The sequence below is a fragment of the Bos taurus genome, chromosome 5 (assembly GCF_002263795.3).
Source record: "Bos taurus isolate L1 Dominette 01449 registration number 42190680 breed Hereford chromosome 5, ARS-UCD2.0, whole genome shotgun sequence".
In the NCBI taxonomy this organism is placed as follows: domain Eukaryota; kingdom Metazoa; phylum Chordata; class Mammalia; order Artiodactyla; family Bovidae; genus Bos; species Bos taurus.
The window spans coordinates 12,041,678-12,047,677 of NC_037332.1; the positions used below are offsets into that span (position 1 = coordinate 12,041,678).

The following is a 6,000-nucleotide window of genomic DNA, read 5'->3' on the forward strand; positions in this document are numbered from 1 at the left end:
TGTCTCTGCTTTTCAATATGCTATCTAGGTTGGTCATAACTTTCCTTCCAAGGAGTAAGCGTCTTTTCATTTCATGGCTGCGGTCACCATCTGTAGTGATTTTGGAGCCCAGAAAAATAAAGTCTGACACTGTTTCCACTGTTTCCCCATCTATTTCCCATGAAGTGGTGGGACCAGATGCCATGATCTTCGTTTTCTGAATGTTGAGCTTTAAGCCAACTTTTTGACTCTCCTCCTTCACTTTTATCAAGAGGCTTTTGAGTTCCTCTTCACTTTCTGCCATAAGGGTGGTGTCATCTGCATATCTGAGGTTATTGATATTTCTCCCGGCAATCTTGATTCCAGTTTGTGTTTCTTCCAGTCCAGCGTTTCCCATGATGTACTCTGCATATAAGTTAAATAAGCAGGGAGACAATATACAGCCTTGACGAACTCCGTTTCCTATTTGGAACCAGTCTGTTGTTCCATGTCCAGTTCTAACTGTTGCTTCCTAACCTGCATACAAATTTCTCAAGAGACAGATCAGGTGGTCTGATATTCCCATCTCTTTCAGAATTTTTCACAGTTCATTGTGATCCACACAGTCAAAGGCTTTGGCATAGTCAATAAAGCAGAAATAGATTTTTTTCTGGAACTCTCTTGCTTTTTCTGTGATCCAGCGGATGTTGGCAATTTGATCTCTGGTTCCTCTGCCTTTTCTAAAACCAGCTTGGAACATCAGGAAGTTCATGGTTCACATATCGCTGAAGCCTGGCTTGGAGAATTTTGAGCATTACTTTACTAGCGTGTGAGATGAGTGCAATTGTGCGGTAGTTTGAGCATTCTTTGGAATTGCCTTTCTTTGGGATTGGAATGAAAACTGACCTTTTCCAGTCCTGTGGCCACTGCTGAGTTTTCCAAATTTGCTGGCATATTGAGTGCAGCACTTTCACAGCATCATCTTTCAGGATTTGGAATAGTTCAACTGGAATTCCATCACCTCCACTAGCTTTGTTCATAATGATGCTTTCTAAGGCCCACTTGACTTCACATTCCAGGATGTCTGGCTGTTGGTCAGTGATCACACCATTGTGATTATCTGCATCGTGAAGATCTTTTTTGTACAGTTCTTCTGTGTATTCTTGCCACCTCTTCTTAATATCTTCTGCTTCTGTTAGGTCCATACCATTTCTGTACTTTATCGAGCCCATCTTTGCATGAAATGTTCCTTTGGTATCTCTGATTTTTTTGAAGAGACCCCTAGTCTTTCCCATTCTGTTGTTTTCTTCTATTTCTTTGCATTGATCACTGAAGAGGCTTTCTTATCTCTTCTTGCTTTTCTTTGGAACTCTGCATTCAGATGTTTGTATCTTTCCTTTTCTCCTTTGCTTTTTGCTTCTCTTCTTTTCACAGCTATTTGTAAGGCCTCCCCAGACAGCCATTTTGCTTTTTTGCATTTCTTTTCTATGGGAATGGTCTTGATCCCTGTCTCCTGTACAATGTCACGAACCTCATTCCATAGTTCATCAGGTACTCTTATCTATCAGATCTAGGCCCTTAAATCTATTTCTCACTTCCACTGTATAATCATAAGGGATTTGATTTAGGTCATACCTGAATGGTCTAGTGGTTTTCCCTACCATACTTAGTAACAATTCCATAGATGTTTACCTAAGAGAAATGAAAACAGAGGTCCATACAGCAAATGTTAATTGTAGTTTTATTCCTAGTAGCCAAAAGCCCATCAGCAGAATAGATAAAAACACTGTGGTTTTACAGTATACAATAGAATACTTCTCAGCAACAGCTAGCAATGAGCTACTGATAACAGCAATAATATATGTGAATTTCAAAAGCATTGCTGTAAGTGGACGAGCAGAATAAGCTGGACACATGCCGTACATGCTGTATCTATGACATTGGCACAACATTCTAGAAAAGTCAAAGCTGTAGAAACAAAGCAGATTGGACTGGTTGTCATTGGGCTGCGGGTGATGTGAGGAATTGCCTACGGGGGTCATAAGGGAACTTCCTAGAGTGATGCAAATGTTCCACATGTTAGTTTGGCTGTGAACACACAATTGCATGTGTGTCAGATTTTCAAACTGCCCTTAAAAAAGGCAAATGTTATTGTATATGTGATTTGTATCTCAAAACCTGACTTATAAAAAATTCTAAAGTTTTATCAAAGAGAACTTGTAAATATTTTGTTACTAGAGCTAAAGTATCATGTTAGAGAATTCAAAATCAGGATTTTCCACCTAAAATGAAAATAGGCATTTGTCTGTACTCTAAATACAGAGAAGAACAGATGTATTGGCTCAGTATCTTATTGGGTTTGTATGCTATTTGGAAATTGGATTGTTTTGACAGATTACTTGCTAGCCAGGAAAGGCATTAAGGGATTATTTGTTACTGTGTTTTCAGATTTTTCCCTAATGATAAAATCATTTGAAATAAAAGAGGGCAGCCAAAGTAATTTTACTCAGGGAGATATTATTTCATACATAGACATGTCAGAAACAGCATAAGCAAGAAAAGATTACTCCAATTTTTAACATTTTTTAGCTTATTTCAACAGCAACAAACAATTTCAATCCTAAGTAGCACATAATTCAGATTTCCTTTTAGGAGTTTCTCAATTTAAAGACTTGAAATCATTTGTTAATGTGGATGTTGTAAACTTCACATTGCAATTTGAATCTTTACTTCTCGATGCCTACTTTAATGCTATCTATTTGAGGATACCATCTGATTATATCATTGTTTTTACTTGTGTACAGGCTCTAATGTCTTTCTAATGTGCTGCAGAACGGTTTGCTTTAATAGAATTCTATGTATTGCAAGAATTTCTTTGCAAATAGAGCAAAGAAAAGCTTTAAAATCTTCATAAAAGCAATATTCTTTATTTGTTAATAGAACATTAATGTTACCTACCTTATCTAAAAGAGTTCTTTTTTTTTTTCCATTCCACAGTTCATAGAAGGAAAGAACCGCACTTATTTTAAATGAGTTCCTGTGTTACTATCAAATGAGTTAATCTTTACCTTTGTGCCTTTGTATTGTCATAACATTGGTTGTTTTAATGAACTGGTGGTAAATAATTTAGTTTATTTTTACATTCTTTTTGGTTTTTTGCCAGAAAAGCCAACTAACTTGCTAAATCAGTGCATATTTTTATGTTTCTCCATGGATATACTTGATCTTCAAGTAATTATTTGCTGATTTGCTGTATTTACATGAAGTTTATTCTTTTGTATCTCTAGATCTGCTGCCATCTAACACACTAGCTGCTAGCTATATGGGAGTATTTAAATTAGTTAAAATGAAATAAAAAAAATTCAGTCACTCACACCAGACAGATTTCAAGTGCTCAATGGCCATATGTGGTCTGTGGCTACCCTCTAAGACACAGAGCTTTGCCGTTATCACACGACTCCTATGGAGCAGTGCAGATCTAGATCAGCATCAGAAAACTGTCTTTTTGTAGTAAATCCTGTAGCATTTATGACCAACAGGTAAAACTGAGGTTACTATATAGACACTACTTAGGCATGTGAAAAGCATCTCTATTTAAAAATGGAAAAAACATTCCTGCAGGCAGGGACTGCAGGCAGCAGACTGGAGTTGAGCCGTAGTTTGCCCACTGCCGGTCCGGTCATCCAGTCCTTTATTCAGTAAGAACCTCTTTTTTGAACAGATCTATGTTTTAAGCACTGGACTAAATATTAAGTATAGTATAGTGAACAAGAAACATAGTCTCAGCTCTCATGTAGTCCAGAACTTAACAAGAAAAGCATCCTAACAAAAATTACACAATTAATTATTTTAATTTAACAACTGAAATGAAGCTAAACAAATAACGGGGGACCCTAAAATGGATAAAACATCGAGTTGATTCTAAAAATTATCTGTAACTAATATTTTTTAAAAAGACAACAACTATTTAGGCTTTCCAGCTGACCCATTTGAAAAAGGCATTGTAAAAGTTAATAAAGCGACATAATATTTCTAAATGGGCGGATGTTCAAATATATTCTTACATACCATCTGTTTTATGTATGTGAAATAGTACGTCCAATGACAGAAATTATATCTGTATAAATATAATTACATTTGTTATAAATGTAGCATTTATTGATGTTTGGTCTTTTGTCTTCCTTGTCTAGCATCTTTTATAACAATTAAAGTGTATAAATTAAATATTTCCTTGTAACTGAGAAAAACTTGCCACAGATAAACTCCTAAAATAGCCCAAGATTTCTATTAATTCTTTTTATCAAAATTCAAATTGAGGCCATTATTAAATGAAATAATGTGATACATATAAACCTAGGATACTTTGACAGGTATTTTTTTAGAACATATGTCTTCTTTTCATTTATGAGAGCTCAGTATACGTAATCTACACAACAACAACAAAAAATTAAAATATATACTATACTCTCTTCCTATGTATTAGCAGTGTCTCTCAAGATTATATTTGATTTTCTGAGCTCTTTACTGCACTTTGAAGTTCTTTTAATGTGGGCTTTTTTATGGTGGTGTCAAGAACTTGCTGTGAATCTAAATATTTAATCACTGAGCATGTGTGAGAGGGAATTGAGTGAGCAGGTGCCATTCTAAATTGAATACACACCTTGAATGACAAATAGGCCAAACTGAAATTGTTTTGAGATTAAATCATGTGCTATATATCTCCTTTGTCTCAATAAATAAACCCCAAACTGTTAAATGCAGCTGATTATACACCAAGATGAGAATGAAATAAAGGGGATAAAATATTTCCTAAGGTCATGACATGGAGTTTTAATTCTTCAGTTTCACTAAAATTAACAGGCCCGGGAACAAATCCTGCTGACTCAGGTTTCAGTTCAGTGCAGTTCAGTTGCTCAGTCATGTCTGACTTTGCGACCCCATGGACTGCAGCATGCCAAGCTTCCCTGTCCATCACCAACTCCTGGAGCTTACTCAAACCCATGTCCATCGAGTTGGTGATGCCATCCAACCATCTCACCCTCTGTTGTCCCCTTCTCCTCCCACCTTCAATCTTTCCCAGAATCAGGGTCTTTTCCAATGAGTCGGTTCTTTGCATCAGGTCGCCAAAATGTTGGAGTTTCAGCTTCAGCATCAGTCCTTCCAATGAATATTCAAGACTGATTTCCTTTAGGATGGATCCAGGGGACTCTCAAGAGTCTTCTCCAACACCACAGTTCAAAAGCATCAATTCTTTGGTGCTCAGCTTTCTTTATTGTCCAACTCTCACATCCATACATGACTACTGGAAAAAAACATAGCTTTGACTAGATGAATCATTGTTGGCAAAGTAATGTCTCTGCTTTTTAATATGCTGTCTAGGTTGGTCATAAATTTTCTCCAGGGAGCAAGTGTCTTTTAATTTCATTGCTTCAGTCACCATCTGCAGTGATTTTGGAGCCCAAAAAGTAAAGTCTGTCACTGTTTCCGTTGTTCCCCCATCTATTTGCCATGAAGTGATGGGACTAGATGCCAGGATCTTAGCTTTCTGAATGTTGAGTTTAAGCCAACTTTTTCACTCTCCTCTTTCACTTTCATCAAGAGGCTCTTTAGTTCTTCTTCACTTTCTGCCATAAGGGTGGTGTCATCTACATATCTGAGGTTATTGATATTTCTCCCAGCAATCTTGATTCCAGCTTGTGCTTCCTCCAGCCCGGCATTTCGCATGATGTACTCTGCATAGAAGTTAAATAAGCAGGGTCACAATATACAGCCTTGACATACTCCTTTCGCTGTTTGGAACCAGTCTGTTCCATGTCCAGTTCTAACTGTTGCTTCCTGACCTGCATACAGATTTCTCAGGAGGCAGGTTAGGTGGTCTGGTATTCCCATCTCTTACAGAATTTTCCACAGTTTGTTGTGATCCACACAAAGGCTTTGGTGTAGTCAATAAAGCAGAAGTAGATGTTTTTCTGGAACTCTCGTGTTTTTTTGATGATCCAGTGGATGTTGGCAATTTGATCTCTGGTTCCTCTGCCTTTTCTA

The 6,000-nt window shown here is 37.0% G+C and overlaps 1 protein-coding gene across 1 annotated transcript in view; it reads left to right on the plus strand.

Annotated features, from left to right (window-relative positions):
• METTL25 (methyltransferase like 25) overlaps nt 1-4,121 on the plus strand; it is a 136,851-nt gene extending 132,730 nt beyond the window's left edge. Inside the window, exon 13 of the mRNA XM_059886833.1 lies at nt 2,956-4,121. The gene's annotated coding sequence lies outside the window, so the exon portion shown is untranslated. The remainder of the gene's footprint in view (nt 1-2,955) is intronic.
• The last annotated feature ends 1,879 nt before the right edge of the window (nt 4,122-6,000 follow it).